The 18,165-nt window shown below is 46.3% G+C and overlaps 1 protein-coding gene across 2 annotated transcripts in view; it reads left to right on the top strand.

Moving 5' to 3' along the window:
• LOC115146076 (sprouty-related, EVH1 domain-containing protein 1) overlaps positions 1-18,165 on the top strand; it is a 78,753-nt gene that overhangs the window by 23,684 nt on the left and 36,904 nt on the right. Inside the window, exon 2 of one of the 2 annotated variants that reach the window (XM_029687859.2) lies at positions 2,714-2,841. The exons of the other annotated variant lie outside the window; for it this stretch is intronic. The gene's annotated coding sequence lies outside the window, so the exon portion shown is untranslated. The remainder of the gene's footprint in view (positions 1-2,713; positions 2,842-18,165) is intronic. 2 annotated transcript variants of the gene reach the window in all.

Genomic DNA, 18,165 nt, shown 5'->3' with positions numbered 1-18,165 from the left:
TTTTGAAGAGGGAGTGGTTACATAATTGATTGGACATTACCTAGTCAGCAATACTATACACATTCAAAAGTGAAATACTGTAAATGCAACTCGAGGCTAGAAGAATCAGAACCCATAGAAAGGTAGTTCTAACCTTGAATATTTACTCCTGGGGTACTGACCTGTTGCACCCTCGACAACCACTGAGATTAATATTATTATTATTTGACCCTGCTGGTCATCTATGAACATTTGAACATCTTGGCCATGTTCTGTTATAAACTCCACCCGGCACAGCCAGAAGAGAACTGGCCACCCCTCATAGCCTGGTTCCTCTCTAGGTTTCTTCCTGGGTTCTGGCCTTTCCAGGGAGTTTTTCCTAGCAACCGTGCTTCTACATCTGCATTGCTCGCTGTTTTGGGGTTTTAGGCTGGGTTTCTGTACAGTACTTTGAGATATCAGCTGATGTAAGGGCTTTATAAATTAGATTTGAATATGACTGGGCAAAGTGCTAAGAATAGGGGCACCATCTATTGTATTGTACACTAGAACGCAGCAAACGTGGACCAAAACTGTCTAAACATAGCTGAGGGCAATAGAGCAAAAAGTCCACTAGATGACAGCAAATGGACCTCTCGCGACCCTACAGGAAAGGTGAGAAATCCATATCTTCATTTAAACCAGGGTATTTAGTGGCCTGTAGTTTGTAAATCTCAAAACTTTCCCTTTGGTTTAGCTGTTTAAGATGGTCCCCTTTTCTAATTGTGGCCGGAACATGATCAATACCCATAGCTTGTAGGGAGGCAGGGTTGCCTTGTTGTAAGGACAATTCCAATAGGAATTCAGGGAACTCGGTGAGGAACGCTGTATACGGCCCAGGAGGCCTGTAAACAGTAGCTATAAAAAGTGATTGAGTAGGCTGCATAGATTTCATGACTAGAAGCTCAAATTGTAAATACAAATTTGCTGTCATAAATGTTAGCAACACCTCTGCCTTTGCAGGATGCGTGGGGGATATGGTCACTAGTGTAACCAGGAGGAGAGGCCTCATTTAACATGGTAAATTCATCAGGCTTGGGCCATGTTTGTCAGGCCAATCACATCAAGATTATGATCAGTGGTTAGTTCATTGACTATGACTGCCTTGGAAGTGAGGGATCTAACATTAAGTAGCTCTCTTTTATGATGAGATATCACAATCTCTTTCAATAATGACAGGAATGGACGAGGTCTTTATTCCAGTGAGATTGCTAAGGCGAACACCGCCATGTTTTGTTTTGCTCAACCCAGACACAGTCTCAATGGGGATAGCTGAGCTGACCACGCTGACTGTGCAAGTGGCAGACTCAACTAAGCTGGCAGGCTGGCTAACAGCCTTCTGCCTGGCCTGCACCCTATCGTTGTGGAGCTAGAGCAGTTAGAGCCCTGTCTATGTTCATAGATAAGATGAGAGCACCCCTCCAGCTAGGATGGAGTCTGTCACTCCTCAGCAGGCCAGGCTTGGTCCTGTTTGTGGGTGAGTCTCAGAAAGAGGGCCAATTATCTACAACTTCTATATTTTGGGAGGGGCAGAAAACAGTTTTCAACCAGTGGTTGAGTTGTGAGACTCTGCTGTAGAGCTCATCACTCCCCCTAACTGGGAGGGGGCCAGAGACAATTACTCAATGCCGACATCTTTCTAGCTGATTTACATGCTGAAGCTATGTTGTGCTTGGTGACCTCTGACTGTTTCATCCTAACATTGTTGGTGCCAACGTGGATAACAATATCCCTATACTCCCTATACTCTCTACACTCACCAGTTTTAGCCTTATCCAGCACCATCTTCAGATTAGCCTTAACGTCGGTAGCCCTGCCCCCTGGTAGTGTATGATAGCTGGATGATTCTTTTTCAGTCCAATATTGCGGGTAGTGGAGTCACCAATGAATAGGATTTTCAATTTGTCCAAGCTAATGGTGGGAGGCTTCGGTTGGTCAGACCCCGTAACGGGAGGAGGAGAGACCCGAGAAGGCTCGGCCTCTGACTCCGACTTGTTGCTTAATGGAGAGAACCGGTTGAAAGTTTCTGTCGGCTGAATGAGTGACACAGGTTGAGCATGCTGACAGCATTTCTTTCCCGAAGACTTGAGGAAAATTGTCCGACTGCGGGGACTATGCGGAGGGGGGGGATTTAAACTCCTCCCTGTACTTACAGACGCTGTTCCATCCTTTCCTGCACTTACATTACCCTTGCCTAACAATTGCATCTGAAGCTGTGCTTGCAACATGGCTATCCTCACCATAAGGCGATAGTTCTCCTGTATATTATGAGTACAGTGACTGCAATTGGATGGCATCATGTTAATGTTACTACCTAGCTTTTTTGGCTGGTGGAGGTTTTGTAGAACCATATCCAGATAAAGCGTTTGGGGTGAAAAAGTTGAATGTATAAATTAGAGCGATGAAAAAACTAAGACATTGGTAAATGTATTAAAAGTAAAATTAGAAAACTTTGGCAGTTAGCCAAGTAGCAACAAACCGCACAACAGCACAGAGACCAGTCCGGAAGTTGAGGGTGGAGCGAATGGCTGGAACAGTCTGGATTACAGGGATAGTTTACAACCTAGATAGTTTAAATGCTAAATTTCTGTGATTTTACAGCCATGGTGGATGGTGGATGGCTTCTTTACAGCATGGTGGATTCCTTGTAATGATGGCTTCTTCTCAGCCTTGTCCTGGTACTCTTTCCCAACAGTCCCCAGTCTTGAGATTCAGACTGACTATGACGATTAGAAGCAGTGTCTCCAGAGACTACTTTCACATCAAAGCCGCCCCGGAGACGCCGCAGCAGTCCAAATTTGCGGTTCCTCTTTTTTTGTAATGGTGAGTGCAAGGTTTTCATTTTCCAAATGCTTGCGGTTCGAATGAAGATCATCTCAATATGTGGGGCTTTGATTGATGTTTGACAAATAGTTTTGGGGCTTCTGATACACATGTGGGATTATTTTTGATTTATTACACTACCCTGGCGCTGCGGTACCCAGAACATTGTTGTTGGGGTTACAGTCCCAATCCTGCAATGAAAGGTTGGTTAGCGTCGGCGCAAGGCATAAAATCAATGTTACAAAAAACGTTGCCTGTGTAGCTTAACATGGCGCTCTAGTTATTTTTTTTATTCTTTAGCTGTTTTTCTGTGATTAGGCATAAACAAAGGGTGGCCTTCAACCACTCTCTTTCCTTGTTACTCTTCTAGCCTATTTATACCCACCTTGATGGGTAGATTTGCTCTTGTGCGGAAGGCACGTTGCATTTTTTTGTCTCTGCTAAGCAGTGTTGTAGTGACGGAGATGAGTCGCCACTAGCACCAGGCTGAGGTAGCTATTTACTTATTTTTAATTTAAAAATTTTTATTTCACCTTTATTTAACCAGGTAGGCTAGTTGAGAACAAGTTCTCATTTGCAACTGCGACCTGGCCAAGATAAAGCATAGCAGTGTGAACAGACAACACAGAGTTACACATGGAGTAAACAATTAACAAGTCAATAACACAGTAGAAAAAAAGGGGAGTCTATATACATTGTGTGCAAAAGGCATGAGGAGGTAGGCGAATAATTACAATTTTGCAGATCAGATGGTCATGTACAGGTAGAGATATTGGTGTGCAAAAGAGCAGAAAAGTAAATAAATTAAAACAGTATGGGGATGAGGTAGGTAAAAATGGGTGGGCTATTTACCGATAGACTATGTACAGCTGCAGCGATCGGTTAGCTGCTCAGATAGCAGATGTTTGAAGTTGGTGAGGGAGATAAAAGTCTCCAACTTCAGCGATTTTTGCAATTCGTTCCAGTCACAGGCAGCAGAGAACTGGAACGAAAGGCGGCCAAATGAGGTGTTGGCTTTAGGGATGATCAGTGAGATACACCTGCTGGAGCGCGTGCTACGGATGGGTGTTGCCATCGTGACCAGTGAACTGAGATAAGGCGGAGCTTTACCTAGCATGGACTTGTAGATGACCTGGAGCCAGTGGGTTTGGCGACAAATATGTAGCGTGGGCCAGCCGACTAGAGCATACAGGTCGCAGTGGTGGGTGGTATAAGGTGCTTTAGTGACAAAACGGATGGCACTGTGATAAACTGCATCCAGTTTGCTGAGTAGAGTGTTGGAAGCAATTTTGTAGATGACATCGCCGAAGTCGAGGATCGGTAGGATAGTCAGTTTTACTAGGGTAAGTTTGGCGTCGTGAGTGAAGGAGGCTTTGTTGCGGAATAGATTGATTTTCGATTGGAGATGTTTGATATGAGTCTGGAAGGAGAGTTTACAGTCTAGCCAGACACCTAGGTACTTATAGATGTCCACATATTCAAGGTCGGAACCATCCAGAGTGGTGATGCTGGTCAGGCGTGCTGGTGCAGGCAGCGAACGGTTGAAAAGCATGCATTTGGTTTTACTAGCGTTTAAGTGCAGTTGGAGGCCACGGAAGGAGTGTTGTATGGCATTGAATCTCATTTGGAGGTTAGATAGCACAGTGTCCAAGGACGGGCCGGAAGTATATAGAATGGTGTCGTCTGCGTAGAGGTGGATCAGGGAATCGCCCGCAGCAAGAGCAACATCATTGATATATACAGAGAAAAGAGTCGGCCAGTTGAACCCTGTGGCACCCCCATAGAGACTGCCAGAGGACCGGACAGCATGCCCTCCGATTTGACACACTGAACTCTGTCTGCAAAGTAGTTGGTGAACCAGGCAAGGCAGTCATCCGAAAAACCGAGGCTACGGAGTCTGCCGATAAGAATATGGTGATTGACAGAGTCGAAAGCCTTGGCAAGGTCGATGAAGACGGCTGCACAGTACTGTCTTTTATCGATGGCGGTTATGATATCGTTTAGTACCTTGAGCGTGGCTGAGGTGCACCTGTGACCGGCTCGGAAACCAGATTGCACAGCGGAGAAGGTACGGTGGGATTCGAGATGGTCAGTGACCTGTTTGTTGACTTGGCTTTCGAAGACCTTAGATAGGCAGGGCAGGATGGATATAGGTCTGTAACAGTTTGGGTCCAGGGTGTCTCCCCCTTTGAAGAGGGGGATGACTGCGGCAGCTTTCCAATCCTTGGGGATCTCAGACGATATGAAAGAGAGGTTGAACAGGCTGGTAATAGGGCTTGCGACAATGGCGGCGGATAGTTTCAGAAATAGAGGGTCCAGATTGTCAAGCCTAGCTGATTTGTACGGGTCCAGGTTTTGCAGCTCTTTCAGAACATCTGCTAGCTAGCTACCATGTTGAGAGAATATGTGGCTAGGACACCTCTTTCATTATCCCTTTTTTTAGGATAGCTAGGCTCATTGCTAACTAACCTGATACTTGCTGTACATAGATGTCTGTAGGCCTATTTGATATTAACGCCAAATAGAACCCTTAGTTTAGAAGGTCATGGTGGAATTCAGTAGGCTAGATATGTCTTTTGGAAGCATAAAGATGTGTGATATATATTTGTCCTTTAACGGTTGCTTGGCTTGTGTGGAAGAAGGTAGACGATTCAGCCACAAAAAAAGAATGAGTCACTGTGAAAAGCAAAAAAATAAAAAATCTAGATTTTTTTTTTTCTCCTGCTAGCGGTTTGTTTCCCACTCTGCAGAAGGATAATCTATAGAATCCGATTGGGGTAAGTAGCTTGTTTATTTAGCAAATTATTATTTTTATTTTACCCAAAGTGGACTGCTGGAGCTTGACGGCCTTCCTCCGGTTTGGGCACAAGGGAGGTAGAAAAGGGGCAATTTGGGGAGGGTCATCTCTCCCCTTTTCTGATGCTAATGAAAAGAGGAACGGTTTTCTGCCTTTAGCTTGCAGAGTGTGTCTCTCCTGCAGCATGCTCCACTGCCTGGACATTGTGAGAGTACAAAACTTCAGGCCCGGGATCCAATAACGTGAAATTTCAGCAGAGAAGCGGCCATTGTGTAGAGAGAGGCAGCCGGGGGAGGGTGATGGATAGGGGTGGGAGGGGATGGTGACTTGGCGAGCACCCAGGGCTCAGGCCACATCGTCCCTCTCCTCCTCCCCCACTCTTCCTCCACTCTCCCTCTCCTGTCTTTCACCCCCCTCCTCTCCCCTCAGGGGCTGGGAAGCCAGAGGGCTGAGGCAGAAGCAAAGCATGATGCCATGCTGGAGCTCTGTGAGCCACGGGCCGGGGCCACAGACAAACGGACACTTTGTCAGGCCAGGAAATGGCTGTCCCAGGATCCCCCTTCTCCACCACACACTGAAGCAGCCAGGCCCTCTGGACACAGGCCTGGCCAGCACGTGCTTGCTCTCAAGTACAGCCCTAGCCTACAGAAGTTCATAATGTAGGCCTTCCTGAGTACCCTACCACCAAAAACATTGGAGAAAATGCATGCCATGACTTTTTAACATGGAAATAACTATTGAAATGGCTGTTCTATGATGCAGCCTGCAGTATCAGCCAATGTGTGGTGGTCAATGTGGGCCTATGTTCCATGAGATTTCTGAAAACATGCAGGTCTTGACATTAACATGTTTAGCCACTTGTCCTTCAGACAAGGAGGTGACTGAAAATGTTGTTTGATGCAAGAAACCAACATCAACAATTCCCTGTATGTTATGAGTGCTTGCAAATTTCACCAATCACTTCACTATTTCCACATACAACAGGCAAATCAAAGCAAAATTATTGCATAAAACTGACCTATCACCGCAGTACAAAAAGAGGGTTCGCAATTTCTACAAATCAATGCACATTTACCATTGTGGTTAAATCAAGCCACAAAGAAAAATCCCTCTTCAGTGCATTTTCCTGACTCGCTTTTCAAAGATGGCTAGAATAAAACCAGTTTTGTGCTCTTGTAGGAGGCAATCATTCCCTCGTTGCTGACCAGAAATTATAGGGCTAATGACTCATTAACTAGCAAAGATTATAAAGAATTGAGCACAAGCGGCTGCATGTGACTTTCACGCTGAGATCTCACCACTGCTCAATTGTGTTTGCCAATGCAAAATAAGTATGAAAAAAGACTTAACGTTTTCAGTGTAACTTAAACCAAATATTTAGAAAAAATAATATAGAAATATAATGGAACAATATACTTTTCCATAACATTAACGGTCGTGACTGGGAGACCAATGAGATGGCTCACAATTGGCACAGCATCGTCTGGGTTAGAGGAGGGTTTGTCCGTCTGGGATGTTCTTGTCCCATCGCACTCTAGCGACTCCTTGTGGTGGGCCGGGCACATGCACTCTGACTTCGAGCGCCAGTTATGCGGTGTTTCCTCCGACACGTTAGTGGAGGACGCATGGCTCTTGACCTTTGCCTCTCCCTAGCCCGTACGGGAGTTGCAGACTGTAACTACCAATCTGGATATCACAAAATTGGGGAGAGAAGGGGGTAAAAAAAAAAAACTAGACAGTCTGGGAGAATCTAACATTCAAAAAATGTCATACCATTGATTTTATATTGGAGTCACTCAGATTGCATAAGAACACAGCATAAGCCATGCAGGAAACTGATTTTAAATCTGCAAACATGCTCATGACCTATGGATGTAAGGCCCTACTGACAGTACATGAGATCTACATATTTTGAAGTTATGCATTTTTTTGTTGACAAATACATAGTTTCCAAACCTTGGAGTAAAATAACCTTATTTTGGGTTTCAAATCTCACATCCAACAAGATTGTTTTGAGGTGTTTGAGCGAACGTTCTCAATGACCTGACTCCACAAACCTGTTTGGCTAGCCTATATTGAGGAAGATGATATAATCCTGAAATGCACATGTATGCCCTCACATGAGAAGAGGAGACCCATGTCCTAGTTTGGTGATGAACTTGAGGGGTTTTAAATCCGGAAGAGAGCTGAAGACTCTCTCCCCACCCACACCCTCTTTCTACCCCGGGCTCACTCACTCCCTCTGTTTTGTTCTTCTCCTTTTTGTCGGAAATGAAGTCAGTCATCCAGCAGAAAATTTGGAATGGGGGGCTCCTCTCTCTTTCTCTCTCTCCCTCTCTCTCTCCTTGCAGGCCTGAGCCAGCTGATCTGCTTCCGCTCTCATTGTATGTCCAGTGGACTGTGTGCACCCAGTGAGGAGCACGGCGCCCAACCTTTGTCTCCACAGGCCGTCCCGCTCTGGACAGGAGGGTTGTGTGTGTGTGTGTGTGTGTGTGTGTGTGTGAGGACAGTGGAGCAGTTGGTGTCTAGGCTTAACACGCGCTTTTTAGCAGATTGTGGGTTTCTCTTTTTGAGGGTTGTAGGAGTTGTCGCATGAGAGGAGAAATATGAATTGAATTGGAATGAAAGGAACTGAATCAATTTGTAGATCTTTTAATGTCTGTGGACAGTGCAAGGCCTATTTTTCCAGACAAATGCTGCTCATTGTCATGTTGCTTTAGGGCCGTTCCATTTGATTTCAATCACTTTTTGACCACACCCCTTTTGCTTTGAACAAAACTTTCTATACATATTTGCCCACGATAGAAGTGGTCAGAGTAACTTTTTGGACCTGAATGCCCAAACATTTAAAGGGGAGAGGTGCTCTAAGTTTGCCCATTTGTATATACCCCACGCTACCATCACTGTAAAACAGGGATGGGTGTGACCCACTTCTGCAGGCCCACGGATCAGTCAGTCTCAACTTAATGTTGTAACATTGTAGAATACAGAAGGTGCCATTTTGAAATGTGGTTGTGTATCAGCAGTTGTTCTCTTATGTCAGTCACTGACATTCAATCAATTAGCCCATGCCAGCAAAAAAAGGTGAGTCTAGCGGCCAGCTATTTAAACGTATAGTAATCATGGTCGAGGGGGCCTCCATTGATTTTGTTAGCCAGTCTGACTCAAATCTGCAAATATTTCTCTCTACCCTATGGCAAAATGTGTTCAATTGCAGGAAATGAGCTATAAAAACTGCTAAATGTTCTCTACGACCCATGACAAAATGTGTAGAATTGCAGTCCGCTAAAATGTTTTGCTCACAAGGTATGAGAGGGGGAAACACATTTTTGCCTAGGGCCCCATAGAACCCTAGAGCCGGCTCTGACTGCATGTGTGGGTATGGATGTGGGTACGCAGACCCACGAGCCACTGCGGCCCCTCATGATCATTTCAGATTTTGTGGCCCCTGCCCCATCAAAGTTGCCCTTCCCTGCTGTAAAAGATAAACAGTGGTGGTTGGAGGTCCACACATCAGAGAATGTTGACTTGGATGAGAACATCAACTGTTTTAAATTATACTGTCAATCTTCCATAGGAAGCCGATTGAAGTCATAGAAAAATATATAATAGAATAGGCATTCCCCTTTTTTTTTTTTGACATTTGACGGTAGGTGGACTGGTGGCCATCTTTGTGGTAGTAATTGGAAGTGAACATTTCAGTTCAATGTACATTTCAATGATGTACCAGCTAAATTGCAGTGGTCTGAAATAGAGTTGGGCGGTATCCTGAATTTAATATCGTAATACAGTCCTTCTCACATCCTGGGATTTACAGTATTACTGGCTTAGTACTACACAAGGGGGCACCAAAAAAAAAAAGATAAGGCCATTGGCTGTCTACCAGAATGCTAACAAAAGTAATAGCACATTTGCATGGACGCTGGTACCTAAATATGCCAAAGAGCGCAAACGAAAATAATCAAATTGCAAAGACCGGCAAACCAGCTCATAAAGCTATACATGTATAGGTAGGAGCTACCGAATGCGAATGTCATTTTTGATGCGTTTGGACATTTACAAGCAAATGTGAACGAGAGACATTGTGCAAATGAAAAAAGTTGAGACGCATGCTAGTCTGAAGGACCAACAGTACAGGCTCTGAAGCAGCATGTGTACATGCTGTGTCTGTGTGGCGTCTGGAGTTGCTAGGGCAATGGGCCTACCTGCTCTGCTTGGAGAAGAGGGGGAGGAGCAGACGGGAGAAAAATGCAAGGAAATCAAGCATTGGCAGCTGTACAGATAACTCATCCAAAGGGCTTGGCCTTCTCAACCACGGCAGAAAGCGAACAATATACACTGCTCAAAAAAAGAAAGGGAACACTACAATAACACATCCTAGATCTGAATGAATGAAATATTCTTATTAAATACTTTTTTCTTTACATAGCTGAATGTGCTGACACCAAAATCACACTAAAATGATCAATGGAAATAAAATTGATCAACCCATGGAGGTCTGGATTTGGAGTCACACTCAAAATTAAAGTGGAAAACCACACTACAGGCTGATCCAACTTTGATGTAATGTCCTTAAAACAAGTCAAAATGAGGCTCAGTAGTGTGTGTGACCTCCACGTGCCTGTATGACCTCCCTACAACGCTTGGGCATGCTCCTGATGAGGTGGTGGATGGTCTCCTGAGGGATCTCCTTCCAGACCTGAACTAATGATGTCCCAGATGTGCTCAATTGGATTCAGGTCTGGGGAACGGGCGGGCCAGTCCATAGCATCAATGCCTTCCTCTTGCAGGAACTGCTGACACACTCCAGCCACATGAGGTCTAGCATTGTCTTGCATTAGGAGGAACCCAGGGCCAACCGCACCAGCATATGGTCTCACAAGGGGTCTGAGGATCTCATCTCGGTACCTAATGGCAGTCAGGCTACCTCTGGCGAGCACATGGAGGGCTGTGCGGCCCCCCAAAGAAATGCCACCCCACACCATGACTGACCCACCGTCAAACTGGTCATGCTGGAGGATGTTGCAGGCAGCAGAACGTTCTCCACTGCGTCTCCAGACTGTCACGTCTGTCACGTGCTCAGTGTGAACCTGCTTTCATCTGTGAAGAGCACAGGGCACCAGTGGCGAATTTGCTAATCTTAGTGTTCTCTGACAAATGCCAAACGTCCTGCACGGTGTTGGGCTTGTAAGCACAACCCCCACCTGTGGACGTCGGGCCCTCATACCACCCTCATGGAGTCTGTTTCTGCACATTTGTAGCCTGCTGGAGGTCATTTTGCAGGGCTCTGGCAGTGCTACTCCTGCTCCTCCTTGCACAAAGGCGGAGGTAGCTGTCCTGCTGCTGGGTTGTTGCCCTCCTACGGCCTCCTCCACGTCTCCTGATGTACTGGCTCTGTCACTACGCTGACAGACACAGCAAACCTTCTTGCCACATTTCGCATTGATGTACCATCCCTGATGAGCTGCACTACCTGAGCCACTTGTGTGGGTTGTAGACTCCTTCTCATGCTACCACTAGAGTGAAAGCACTGCCAGCATTCAAAAGTGACCAAAACATCAGCCAGGAAGCATAGGAACTGAGAAGTGGTGTGTGGTCACCACCTAATTGCCTATAATTTTCTATAATGTCCACCTGTTGTCTATTCCATTTGCACAACAGCATGTGAACAGACAGAAGTGTGATTGACTTGGAGGTACATTGTGTTGTTTAAGTGTTCCCTTTATTTTTTTGAGTAATGTATGATGCCCTGTCACCTTGTTAACCTTTTCACGCATGAATTCCAAATATCTCTAACGGTCTCCCCAGCACTCGCTGTTCCAATATATGATTGTTACTCAACAGGAAAGTTAACCTGCGCTGCCCTCAAACCAAGATACGCTACCTGCTAATGATCTATAGGCTACCTGCTAATGATCTATAGGCTATGTTTCAACTTGTCAATTTCAAATTATTCTCAAACAAGTTATTTTCTAACAATAGTTTGAACTGAGGTGTGTTCTGCCTCATTAATTCAAATGGAAGTAGCCCATTTCACTGTTGTGGACAATTTTATGTTTGAGGCTTTTCTGAGCCGGACAAACTTCTCTTCAATGAGAGCCCAAGCACTTCCCCAGTGTTTCCCCAGATCAAGTATGTAGGTATTTCCTCAGTCTTGTACAAACTTTTTACGCAGGGCACATTTTCTGGCCTGCGCTCGCATTGCCTTCATTGTTGTTTTCCTTACAAATAATAACTCTGGACATATATACACAAGTATATTATTTTTAAACCTGCATATTTAGTTAAAATAAATTCATGAGGGGCCACCCGGGTGGCGCAGTGGTTAAGGGTGCTGTACTGCAGCGCCTGCTGTGCCACCAGAGACTCTGGGTTCGCGCCCAGGCTCTGTCGTAAACGGTCGCGACTGGGAGGTCCGTGGGGCGACGCACAATTGGCCTTGCGTCGTCCGGGTTAGGGAGGGGTTGGCCGGTAGGGATATCCTTGTCTCATTGTGCACCAGCGACTCCTGTGGCGGGCCGGACGCAGTGCGCTAACCAAGGTTGCCAGGTGCACGGTCTTTCCTCTGACACATTGGTGCGGCTGGCTTCCTGGTTGGATGCGCTGTGTTAACCTCTTGCCTCTACTTGGGACGCTTGCGTCCCAACTAGAGCTCTGGAAATGCAAATGCGCTACGCTAAATGCTAATAGTATTAGTTAAAACTCAAAAGTTCATTAAAATACACATGCAGGGTATCAAATTAAAGCTACACTCGTTGTGAATCCAGGCAACAAGTCAGATTTTTAAAATGCTTTTCGGCGACAGCATGAGAAGCTATTATCTGATAGCATGCACCAATACACTACAACAGAAAAGCACAGCAGGGGACGTAAACAAAATAATTAGCATTTCGGCGTTACACAAACCGCACAATAAAATAGAAAACAGTCATTACCTTTCACCATCTTCTTTGTTGGCACTCCTAGATGTCCCATAAACACTATTGGGTCTTTATTTCGATTAAATCGGGCCATATAAAGCCAAGATATCGTTATATGTAGACTGTGTGATAAACGAAAAAAACAGCGATTTCACAACGTAACGTCATTTTTAAAATTCAAAAAGTAGACGATAAACTTTCACAAAACACTTCGAAATACGTTTGTAATGCTACTTTAGGTATTAGTAAATGTTAATAAGCGATAAAAATCATCCATAGGCGATGTAGAAATCATTAGCTGTCGTCTTGGAAAAAATTTCAGGAGAGAGCTCTTCCGGAATGATCTGGGCGGAGACCGGAGGTAAGTCGTGCCCCTCTTTCGGTTCAACCAAGAATCAAAGATGATTCAATTCACAAGACTCTAGACAACATGGGGATGCTGTGGGAGTTGAATGCTCGGTCTTATCTAATTCGGCTCACTGTTAACAATTGCTGGAAGTGGCGCAAGGATATTTATTTCCATTTTCTGTGATCAGGTTTTCCTGCGCTTTCCGATGTAACGCACGTTATGTAATAGCCACAGTCGTGATTTAACCAGTTTTAAAAACGTCAGAGGGTTTCCTATCCACACATTCTAACCATATGAACGTACTATATTCCTGGCATGAGTAGCAGGGCGCTGAAATGTTGCGCGATTTTTAACAAAATGTTCAAAAAAGTAGAGGGTCGACTGAAGAGGTTAAGAAGCAGTGCGGCTTGGTTGGGTTGTGTATCGGAGGACGCATGACCTTCAACCTTCGTCTCTCCCGAGCTGGTACGGGAGTTGTAGCGATGAGACAAGATAGTAGCTACTACAACAATTGGATACCACGAAATTGGGGAGAAAAACGGGGTAAAATTCAAAAAAAAGTTAATGTTAGCAGGCAATATTAACTAGAGAATTTGCGTCACTGCTCTTGTGTTCTGTGCAAGCAGAGTCGGGGTATATGCAGCAGTTTGGGCCGCCTGGCTCATTGCGAACTGTGTGAAGACCATTTTTTCCTAACAGACTGTAATTAATTTGCCAGAATTGTACATAATTATGACATAACATTGAAGGTTGTGCGGTTCCGTATTTCACTGAAAGAATAAACATTTTGTTTTCGAAATGATAGTTTCCGGATTTTACCATATTAATGACCTAAGGCTCGTATTTCTCTGAGTTTATTATAATTAAGTCTATGATTTGATAGAGCAGTCGAACTGGGCAGTGGTAAGCAGCAGCAGGCTCGTAAGCATTCATTCAAACAGCACTTTCCTGCGTTGGCCAGCAGCTCTTCGCAATGCTTGAAACACAGCGCTGTTTATGACTTCAAGCCTATCAACAACCGAGATTAGGCTGGCCAGCCTATAGTCAAAGGTAAATTAAATACAAATGGTATAGACAGAAATATTCCTATAATAACTACAACCTAAAACTTCTTAACTGGGAATATTGAAGACTCATGTTAAAAGGAACCACCAGCTTTCATATGTTCTCATGTTCTGAGCAAGGAACTTAAACGTTAGCTTTATTACATGGCACATATTGCACTTTTACTTCCCCGACACTGTGTTTTTGCATTATTTAAACCAAATTGAACATGTTTAATTATTTATTTGAGACTTAAGTAGATTTTATTTATGTATTATATTAAGTTAAAATAAAAGTTAATTCAGTATTGTTGTAATTGTCGTTATTATAAAAATCGGCCATTAATCGGTAGCGTTTTTTTTTGGTCCTCCGGTAATCGGTATTAGAGTTGAAAAATCATAATCGGTCATCCTCTAATTACAACCTTTATTCTAAAATGGATCAAATACATGTTTCCCATCAATCTACACACAATACCCCATAATGACAAAGCAAAAACAGCTTTTTAGAAAAATGTGGCACATTTTCAGGTCTCTCCAGAGGTGTTCGATCAGGTTCAAGTCTGGGCTCTGGCAGGGCCACTCAAGGACATTCAGAGAAGCCACTCCTGCATTGTCTTGGTAGGGTTGTTGTCCTGTCGGAAGGTGAACCGTTGCCCTAGTCCGAGATCCTGAGTACTATGGAGCAGATTTTTTATCAAGGATCTCTCTGTACGTTGCTCTGTTAATATTTCCCTCAAACCTGACTAGTTTCCCAGTCCCTGCCGCTGAAAAACCACCCCACAGCATGATGCTGCCACCAGCATAATTCACAGTAGGGATGGTGCCAGGTTTCCTCCAGACGTGACGCTTGGCATTTAGGCCAAATGGTTAAGTCTTAGTTTCATCAGACCAGAGAGTCTTGTTTCTCATAGTCTGAGAGTCCTTTAGGTGCCTTTTGGCCAATGCCTTTTACTGAGGAGTGGCTTCCGTCTGGCCACTCTACCATAAAGGCCTGTTTGGTGGAGTGTTGCTGAGATGGTTGTCCTTCTGGAAGGTTCTCCCATCTCCACAGAGGAACTCTGGAGCTCTGTTAGTGACCATCGGGTTCGTGGTCACCTCTCTGACCAAGGCCCTTTTCTCCCTATTGCATTTACATTACATTTAAGTCATTTAGCAGACGCTCTTATCCAGAGCGACTTACAAATTGGTGCATTCACCTTATGACATCCAGTGGAACAGTAGTGCATCTAAATCTTTTAAGGGGGGGTGAGAGGATTACTTTATCCTATCCTAGGTATTCCTTAAAGAGGTGGGGTTTCAGGTGTCTCCGGAAGGTGGTGATTGACTCCGCTGTCCTGGCGTCGTGAGGGAGTTTGTTCCACCATTGGGGGGCCAGAGCAGCGAACAGTTTTGACTGGGCTGAGCGGGAACTGTACTTCCTCAGTGGTAGGGAGGCGAGCAGGCCAGAGGTGGATGAACGCAGTGCCCTTGTTTGGGTGTAGGGCCTGATCAGAGCCTGGAGGTACTGAGGTGCCGTTCCCCTCACAGCTCCGTAGGCAAGCACCATGGTCTTGTAGCGGATGCGAGCTTCAACTGGAAGCCAGTGGAGAGAGCGGAGGAGCGGGGTGACGTGAGAGAACTTGGGAAGGTTGAACACCAGACGGGCTGCGGCGTTCTGGATGAGTTGTAGGGTTTAATGGCACAGGCAGGAGCCCAGCCAACAGCGAGTTGCAGTAATCCAGACTGGAGATGACAAGTGCCTGGGTTAGGACCTGCGCCGCTTCCTGTGTGAGGCAGGGTCGTACTCTGCGGATGTTGTAGAGCATGAACCTACAGGAACGGGCCACCGCCTTGATGTTAGTTGAGAACGACAGGGTGTTGTCCAGGATCACGCCAAGGTTCTTAACGCTCTGGGAGGAGGACACAGTGGAGTTGTCAACCGTGATGGCGAGATCATGGAGCGGGCAGTCCTTCCCGGGAGGAAGAGCAGCTCCGTCTTGCCGAGGTTCAGCTTGAGGTGGTGATCCGTCGTCCACACTGATATGTCTGCCAGACATGCAGAGATGCGATTCGCCACCTGGTCATCAGAAGGGGAAAGGAGAAGATTAATTGTGTGTCGTCTGCATAGCAATGATAGGAGAGACCATGTGAGGTTATGACAGAGCCAAGTGACTTGGTGTATAGCGAGAATAGGAGAGGGCCTAGAACAGAGCCCTGGGGGACACCAGTGGTGAGAGCACGTGGTGTGGAGACGGATTCTCGCCACGCCACCTGGTAGGAGCGACCTGTCAGGTAGGACGCAATCCAAGCGTGGGCCGCGCCGGAGATGCCCAACTCGGAGAGGGTGGAGAGGAGGATCTGATGGTTCACAGTATCGAAGGCAGCCGATAGGTCTAGAAGGATGAGAGCAGAGGAGAGAGAGTTAGCTTTAGCAGTGCGGAGCGCCTCCGTGATACAGAGAAGAGCCGTCTCAGTTGAATGACTAGTCTTGAAACCTGACTGATATGGATCAAGAAGGTCATTCTGAGTGAGATAGCGGGAGAGCTGGCCAAGGACGGCACGTTCAAGAGTTTTGGAGAGAAAAGAAAGAAGGGATACTGGTCTGTAGTTGTTGACATCGGAGGGATCGAGTGTAGGTTTTTTCAGAAGGGGTGCAACTCTCGCTCTCTTGAAGACGGAAGGGACGTAGCCAGCGGTCAGGGATGAGTTGATGAGCGAGGTGAGGTAAGGGAGAAGGTCTCCGGATATGGTCTGGAGAAGAGAGGAGGGGATAGGGTCAAGCGGGCAGGTTGTTGGGCGGCCGGCCGTCACAAGACGCGAGATCTCATCTGGAGAGAGAGGGGAGAAAGAGGTCAGACCACAGGGTAGGGCAGTGTGAGCAGAACCAGCGGTGTCGTTTGACTTAGCAAACGAGGATCGGATGTCGTCGACCTTCTTTTCAAAATGGTTGACGAAGTCATCTGCAGAGAGGGAGGAGGGGGAGGAGGATTCAGGAGGGAGGAGAAGGTGGCAAAGAGCTTCCTAGGGTTAGAGGCAGATGCTTGGAATTTAGAGTGGTAGAAAGTGGCTTTAGCAGCAGTGAGAGAAGAGGAGAATGTAGAGAGGAGGGAGTGAAAGGATGCCAGGTCCGCAGGGAGGCGAGTTTTCCTTCATTTCCGCTCGGCTGCCCGGAGCCCTGTTCTGTGAGCTCGCAATGAGTCGTCGAGCCACGGAGCGGGAGGGGAGGACCGAGCCGGCCTGGAGGATAGGTGACATAGAGAGTCAAAGGATGCAGAAAGGGAGGAGAGGAGGGTTGAGGAGGCAGAATCAGGAGATAGGTTGGAGAAGGTTTGAGCAGAGGGAAGAGATGATAGGATGGAAGAGGAGAGAGTAGCGGGGGAGAGAGAGCGAAGGTTGGGACGGCGCGATACCATCCGAGTAGGGGCAGTGTGGGAAGTGTTGGATGAGAGCTAGAGGGAAAAGGATACAAGGTAGTGGTCGGAGACTTGGAGGAGTTGCAATGAGGTTAGTGGAAGAACAGCATCTAGTAAAGATGAGGTCGAGCGTATTTCCTGCCTTGTGAGTAGGGGGAAGGTGAGAGGGTGAGGTCAAAAGAGGAGAGGAGTGGAAAGAAGGAGGCAGAGAGGAATGAGTCAAAGGTAGACGTGGGGAGGTTAAAGTCGCCCAGAACTGTGAGAGGTGAGCCGTCCTCAGGAAAGGAGCTTATCAAGGCATCAAGCTCATTGATGAACTCTCCGAGGGAACCTGGAGGGCGATAAATGATAAGGATGTTAAGCTTGAAAGGGCTGGTAACTGTGACAGCATGGAATTCAAAGGAGGCGATAGACAGATGGGTAAGGGGAGAAAGAGAGAATGACCACTTGGGAGAGATGAGGATCCCGGTGCCACCACCCCCGCTGACCAGAAGCTCTCGGGGTGTGCGAGAACACGTGGGCAGACGAAGAGAGAGCAGTAGGAGTAGCAGTGTTGTCTGTGGTGATCCATGTTTCCGTCAGTGCCAAGAAGTCGAGGGACTGGAGGGCGGCATAGGCTGAGATGAACTCTGCCTTGTTGGCCGCAGATCGGCAGTTCCAGAGGCTACTGGAGACCTGGAACTCCACGTGGGTCGTGCGCTGGGACCACCAGAGTAGGGTGGCCGCGGCCACGCGGTGTGGAGCGTTTGTATGGTCTGTGCAGAGAGGAGAGAACAGGGATAGACAGACACATAGTTGACAGGCTACACAAGAGGCTACG

Source organism: Oncorhynchus nerka, linkage group LG18 (assembly GCF_034236695.1).
Source record: "Oncorhynchus nerka isolate Pitt River linkage group LG18, Oner_Uvic_2.0, whole genome shotgun sequence".
Classification (NCBI taxonomy): Eukaryota; Metazoa; Chordata; class Actinopteri; order Salmoniformes; family Salmonidae; genus Oncorhynchus; species Oncorhynchus nerka.
The sequence above is the reverse complement of the archived record's forward strand: the minus strand, read 5'-3'. Positions and strand labels throughout refer to the sequence as shown.